We start from the raw sequence: 7,729 nt of genomic DNA, 5'->3' as shown, positions 1-7,729 counted from the left end.
CTGTTTAATCCTTCTGATCAGACTCTTTGATTTTGTATTGTTTTTACCTGAAGTTGTGTTTTTGACATGGTTCTGTCTGTGAAATAAAGCTCACACACACACTGCTACAGTCCTTCATACACTTAGAAACGAAGCTGCTCCTTTCCTCAGTGCTGACACATAAAGAAGAGTTGGTTTTATATCCAACACGTCTCTGTTCCAGAAAACAGCTTCAGCAGCCTCTGAGTCTGAACTTGGAGTTGGTTATAAGCCACAGGCCTGTGTGCACAGCAATGAGGAAATATAATGCAGTAAGTGAAACATGGATGTGTGGAACAGATTATCCCAAAGGTTGATTCTGTTCATCTGGACGTTCTCAGTGAAACATTTGGTCTCTCGGTCAGGTGACTCCTTTAGTCTCAGCTGACTGCAGCTTTCCAAACCTTTGTCACTGGCAGTGGCGTGTCTAGAAAATTTTTGTTGGGGGGGCCAGGTAGGGGCACAGATTTGGAGAAGGGTGGCAGATTTAATTGGCAGATAATGTTTTAAAAAAAAATTCTACCAACCCTTAACCATAATTCAATAATCCTATAAACCTAATAACCAAATGCACTTTTAACTCTTATTAGAATGAGATTTTAACCACTACGGTGCAAAGTTTTTAGATACTGCGTTGATAAAGTACAAGAGATACAATCAGTGCTTTGTCAGTGTTTACTCAGCAGTCAAGGACAGCAATATTTGCATAGTATTTTTACTGACATGTAGTGCACATATGTTTTGGGCAAAAACATTTTTGAAAATTAAAATACGAACATTTGTAACAAACAATTGACAAATTAGCCAATGCAAAACTTTATCTGCCTGTTAAAAAAAGAAGATAATCTTCTCACAAACTGGTGTTTGATTTTGAAACAGGAAAAAAGTGGGGAAACAACTGAAAAGACTAACATTTGAATAAAACCTGAAAGCAAGTAAATACTTTCTATGCTGCCTTATCGTAAACTTTGGTAATATTGATAAAGAACAACACTGGCTGATGATAAAATACAGTCAGCTGGCATGGTGACACTGCCAGTATTAACCTGCAGGGCTGGACTGGGACAAAAAAATTGGGCATTTTGACTACAGACCGACCCACCAGGTAGTAAAGCCATAAAGACTTTGACTGAAAACAAACCCTGTTGTGACAGTGATGTACAGTCTTGTTGGTATATGTATGATTTCTATACATTTTACGTCAGATAAAAACTTTGGTTGTAAGATTTAGATAATTATTTAATAAAAACTAGGTATTTTAAATGAGAATAAGAAAGAAAAGTATTTCTTTGTGCCCACCTTTCCCTGTTAATGCCCTACCTGGCCCCCTGGCAAAACTTTGCTAGACCCGCCCCTGCACAGTTACCAGCTGTCTGCTACATAAAAAAGGATCCTGGTGTTATTTGTCTCTCAGAAACAGTTCATAACTTCCCTTCAACTCATTCATGTCACCTAAAAGGTAAACCTGTTTCTCCATCACCTGTTCAGCTCTGATGGTTCAGTACTGCTGTTGTTTAGCGCAACATCTGCTGGTTTCCTCTTTCTGGCGCAAAGTGGGCGATAAACAAGAGAGAAAAGCCGATCAGCTGATCATTGATCAGTTTCATGATTGAAGTAGCAACAGGAGAGGGAGGGGGAGAGAATGAGAGAAGAGGCAGCTGTGCAGCATAAAGACAGAATAACTCCAGCTTTGTGTCTTTTTTCCATTCTAGCTAAAGTCCGGGACAAACTGCGTCTCTTCTCAGCTCAATACGAAACGTGTAATATTTTCTCTGAATGAGGGACCATTCCATTTTTTTAAGGAGCCGTTGGCAACTCTACTAACCTTATGAATAAAATAAAGTTCACTATCAGTAACATCATAGCACCCACCCAGCTGTATAAAAACTCCGTCAAACTGGCTAGAACGCAGTATGAGTTATTGCAACTGACAGTAAAAAGTCAGCAACATGAAAATAAACTCCACCTAAACTTAGTTTATATCTGACCCAGATAGACTGCAGGTCATAACTTCTTACCTGAAGTTCAGTTCACCTGACACTCGGACTGGTGGCTGCTTCGGGTCTCTCCTCCTGCCTCCCCTTCCCTCATCCACCTGTTGCCTCTGTGGAAGCCCCGTCATAGCCACCACCAAACAACGGAGTTATTTCTACACATCGACCTGCATCTGGCCAATCCACCACCTCTCATTGTTCATGCCATTACAAAAAAAATAAAAAATAAGTCACTGGGGATATGCCCGGTATGCCCGATGGCCAGTCCAGCTATGTTAACCTGCAACCAAATCTGCAGCTCCATACAGCAATGTTACGACTTAGATTATATCTTATAACGCATAACTCTTATGTTAGCTGCCCTCAGTAGCATACTGTCTGAAATATTCGACGGCTGCAATAATTCTTTAAGTGTTATTTTTTTCCTTGGTATTCTAATTTCACCGAAGTTTACTAAACTCAACAAACTTGATATTACTTACCGGGATATTTATTCTGTCCTCATTTTCTTTCACCGAAAAATTGTTTCCTGCAGTGCCATCTTTCGCGCTTGGCTCTCCTACCTTTGCTAACGTGATGCGCATAGCGCAGAAGCGATGCTGCATTCACTTACACTCGGATATCTGAGCTTCACCGTGAAAACATAATCGGACATTTGATATTTGATTGAATTTTATTGTTTTGCCTTTGGGGTGGCACCTGGGGTGGCCAGTCTGGTTTGGGGGGTGGCCTGTGCCCCCCCAGGCCACCCCGCTGGACACGCCATTGGTCACTGGATCACTCACTTCATCTCCAACGTGTCCCTGACACAGACAGCTGGAGCCGTTACAGCAAAATCATTGATCATCGTTTTTAGAACATTAGCTGGTGTTGGTGGGCAGGCTAGCAGTGCTAATTGTTAGCACTAGTTCTGCTGCTCTCCCTTTGTCTCTGTTATTGTTGGTCTTTAGTGAACAATAGAAAGTGTCTTCATGAGACTGTTGCCTAATGTTCAAATGTAGATAACACCACCTGCACCAACCTGTTACACAGCACAACCCTCTGGTGTAGCTTTGCCCATACGGTAAAAAAAATATATTTTAAAATACATTTTAAAATATATTTATATATTTAAAATGTATTTTAGCACATATATTTTTTGGCCATTTTTTGTATATTTTGAAATATATTAATAAAATATATTTCAAAATACAATTTAAATGTATTTAAAATCATTCAAAAAAATATAAATTTAACCCTTCATATATTTCTAAGAAAACACATTCACATGTAACATCTGAAAGAAATCTTTATTTGATGTTTAAAACATACATATAGCATATCAATCAAGCAAGGAATATTCATTTTATAAGTTTATTCTCATTACATACTTAAACATTCTAAAAGAAACACACACACATATACATATATGTGTATATATATATATATATATATATATATATATATATATATATATATATATACACACACAGTCTCAGTTCCCCCAGCTTTCACTGCAATCCTCAAAGCCCTTCTGGACACGCTGGGAAACCCCTTCCTTACCCCCACTGTAACAAACAAAAGTCACAGTTCTATTACAGTTCAGAGTTAAAATAAAAATGTGATTTATGTTAGCTGGCTTCATTTAGCAAACAGATATTTCTGTTTATACAGATACAGATATTAATACAGATATATTTTACGCATAATTTACCTCTTTTTTTTTCCTAGATGGGAAGTCTATCCAGTTCACATTACAGTAATGCTAACACCCCTTTTGGTCGTCTCTCCTTACCTTCCAGCATTCATAAATCTGTTGACCTTCTTTGTCTGAGACCAACCACTACAATGCATCATCACCTATTTGTATTGGTAACTTACTTTACAACCTATTTTAATGGTTGCAAAGTAAGTTACTTGTGCTGTATGCAATTTTAGATACACAGAAAGTCTTCACTTACTATATATGGCTGTCATAGTGTCCTTATCGAGGGCAGTTCTTCACTCTGCGCCGATGTCCGTTTTGCTCTGTCCTCCTATAAAAAGCATGAACATTTGAGTGTTTGACTAGTTTTAGATTTCCAAAAATTTGATATTTGTACAACTAAACATTTGAACTACAATATATGCTATTGAGCGATACTTTTATGGGTAATTTTTGGTAAAGAAACTGGTGACAGAGTTGTAGGCTTTTTAAAGTACTATTACCTAACCATTTGAACTGACTTTCAAAGCTGATTACCTTTTAAATTGCTGTGGATCAAAACCTCCAGTGGGAAGGCGGCCATTAGAAGAACACGCACCATTGAACCTGAAAATAACAAAAACAAACAAAAAACAGAACAATATATAAGAGTCCGGTAGGGTAATAAATCTCTTCTGAAGCAATATAGTTCATTTTGGGTGAAAAACAAAACATTCCTCTAAAATATATATACTGACATCAGCAATCAACATCATGATTGTAATTATTTCCTTTTTAGTACATCTACTGCTGTTTGCATGTGTCAAGCACTACGACTGTATCTATGCATATAAATTCACCATATATATCCAGCAAAAATGTTTTGTTATAGGAAAACAAACAAAGGCATTCAATCAGAGGTGAGAAATTAATTGGGAATATGAATTATAGGTGAACTATTCTTTACCTACTAGCAATCAAGCTTCTTTAACCAAGAAGCTTGAAATATTTGAATGTAAAATAAAATAAATAAATAAATAATAATAAAAATAACATGATGTAATTAAAATGCACAACTTACATTAAGGAAATCTGCATTTGTATCCACAGGCTAAAAGTAAAACAGTAAATGTGTTAGTGATAGTACAGGTATTTGTAAAAAAAAAAAAAAAAAAAGAGGCAGTAACTGTGACGCTTCTAGTGGGATGCTAAATGCAGAGATTTATATTTACAGTATAATACTGCATGTACGGGTAGCTGTGTTGTGAACTGTAACTGAATATTAGAGAATCTCAGAGAAATTAAATGTATTTATTTTTTTAATTTATCAATCATAAAACCGTCTGTTTTGAAGGCCTGTTACGATAGCGACTTTTTGTTGGTCGGTATATTGCCCCATAAACAATTGCGACAAGTTATGTCATTGTCATTTTAAGACCATTTTATGTCTTTGAATGTATAATCATAATATAACACCATAATAATGCAAGATCTACACACTTTCGATTGACAAACCAACATCTAATTCTTAAAGTATTTAGATCATTGAAATTAGGAATCAAATATTAGATACCTTAAAAACTTGAATAAATAGTAAGTTTTCTAACAAATAGAAAACAATGTTATTTAATGTTATTGTTTTGTTATCATTATATTTTATTTTTGTAAATATAATGGCGGATAAATTACATCATCAACAATTATTGAGGTCATGTACATGTACTGTGTGTTAAATCGATATATCGATTATTGTGATAGGCCTACTGTTTTGGTATCATAACGAGCTTGTCAAACATGCATGACCACTAAACAATGTCTAAGCAGTAGTATTGGTCTGAATGACAACAAACATAACTAGTGTTTTGGAAAATCTGTTAGAAAACAGTTATTTCAATAATTATGATTAGCATGTGACACAGACACCGCATAAAAAACCACAACAACAAATACTTACTTTAGGAGGATGGGGGAGGGCAGCATGAGGTTGAGACTTTGACATCTGTAAAAAACAAATTCATGTATTACAAACAAGTCACTTAAAAATACATTAATGTGGCAGACTGGTCCCTGTTCAGATGCAGTGTATAAGTACAATCAGGGCTGTCACAACAATGGGGTGGGGCCAAGTGGCTGCAACCCTAGGTACAATGTGCAGGTATATATAATTACATATAATATATGTGAATAAAGCAAGAATCTGTTTAGGTTAGTCACTGTGCTGACTGATGCTTGCTAGGTTTATATGATTGCAAACTGCACAAAAACAACAACAGCAACAACATTAATGACAATGACAAACAAAATTACTTACATTTATGTAAATCTCACATTAGGAAGATCTGCATTCGATTTCATGGGCTGAAATAAATAGGCAGAAACATTACTGCTAAAAAAAATAAAAAAACAAAAACTCTAAAAAGCCTAAAAATGACTTAAAAAGCAAGGAAATGTGGAACATTGTAATTAGCGAACATTAATAAAGCATAACTGTTCTTTGTTTCTAACCTTGGTAAGTACTCTGTAGCCAGAAGGAGAGGTAGGATTTCTGTGAAAGCCAAATTAAATGTGAATAGGCTTTGATAGTTATTGAGAAGGCAGAATAATAAGAAAAGGCAAAAGTACGTCACAATATAATTAATTAAGTTACATATTTTGATTACCAAATTATGGAAGCGTGGAGCTGCCACCCAGGCAAAAGAAAAATAGAGCTTCACGTTATGACGTGAAATGTTTATTGTTCTAACATTATGCTTTTCATGTTTGTATAATACAGTGGTTCTTAACCTTGTTGGAGGTACCGAACCCCACCAGTTTCATATGCGCATTCATTGAACCCCTCTTTAGTGAAAAATAAAGTGTGTTTTTTTTTCAAATTAGACGTAGATATGTTTTTTACTGGTGCACAAAATGAGCCGTGCACGTCACAGCGGAGGCTCTGCCGAACCCCTGAGACCAACTCACCGAACCCCTAGGGTTCGATCGAACCCAGGTTAAGAACCACTGGTATAATATAATATCACATTATTATAATATACATAATTGTCACGTTCGCACAATATTGTACGGACGTGATAATTATGTACATTTTTCGTACAATGTTGTTCAAACATGTTGTTCAAACATGATAGTATATTGTTAGAACGATAAACTTTTCACGTTATAACGTGATATACTTATATTTCTCTTTTGCCTGGGTGGCAGCTCTACGCTTCCGTTCCAAATACACGAGAATAAAGTAATATTATATGGGAAAAGGCACCTGCTAGCTTGATGATGGAGGCTTCTTAGACTGGCCACCCGCCTTGGCTTCTTGTCGCCACTCCACGAAATAAAGGTCCGTTTCCTCCATGCCGGCTAATTATTCATCCTCATTAAAATCTCGTATATGTTCAGTTGGCAGAATTGAGAATTTTACATCTTCCAACCACTTAATTAACGCGAACATAATCGGCTTGTTTCTTCCCGTCTCCTGTATCCGGCCGTTCCTCTCGCTGTCAGATTTCGCGCCTCAGAGACGTCGTTATTTTTCAAAAAAAAAAAAAAAAAAGAAAGAAAGAAAGAAACAGCAACAACTACTAAAGAGAGTTTTTGCACGTTCATTGTACATTTGTGGGAATGTTTAAATATTTAATTTTTATTAATTACTTTTCATTATATCTTTATTTTTTAAACCACCGTGGCAATGCGCATGCGCATACACTCCTGCACGCAAAGGGCTTTGGAGTTGACGTAATGTCGCAATGCATTGTGGGAGCGCAGCACCATCTTGGCAGGTCACGAATCAAAACAAGTTTGCTACGAACCATTCTGAAACATAGCTCAAAAGAAAATGACGGTATAGAGACAGATTCTGTCCAGATGCAAAGAGACGGTACTTGATTGTTGAAATGTGGACCCGTATGAAATATAGCCGTGGAGTAGAAACCCTGAAGACCAAACCGCTATTGACTTAGCATGATCTACTCTCATACCTTGTCTGTGGAGTCAGAGCATACACGGCGCACCAATTTCGCAATTATAAATCTCTGGAGGCGCACATCCAATTCACCAAGGA

The 7,729-nt window shown here is 36.6% G+C and overlaps 1 long non-coding RNA gene across 1 annotated transcript; it reads right to left on the bottom strand.

Annotated features, from left to right (window-relative positions):
• Positions 1-3,981: 3,981 nt before the first annotated feature.
• Positions 3,982-7,189, bottom strand: LOC146679510 (uncharacterized). The gene is made up of 7 exons (XR_014918642.1): positions 6,935-7,189; positions 6,181-6,220; positions 5,987-6,033; positions 5,630-5,674; positions 4,757-4,786; positions 4,234-4,302; positions 3,982-4,027 (listed from the first exon to the last, which is right to left on the bottom strand). It is a non-coding gene; the product is annotated as an uncharacterized LOC146679510 (long non-coding RNA).
• Between the last annotated feature and the right edge of the window lie 540 nt (positions 7,190-7,729).

The sequence above is a fragment of the Copadichromis virginalis genome, unplaced genomic scaffold, assembly GCF_057382275.1.
Source record: "Copadichromis virginalis isolate Kocher_CV1m ecotype Utaka unplaced genomic scaffold, C_Virginalis_male_GT1.1 unmapped_scaffold_1, whole genome shotgun sequence".
NCBI classification, from domain to species: Eukaryota; Metazoa; Chordata; class Actinopteri; order Cichliformes; family Cichlidae; genus Copadichromis; species Copadichromis virginalis.
The sequence above is the reverse complement of the archived record's forward strand: the minus strand, read 5'-3'. Positions and strand labels throughout refer to the sequence as shown.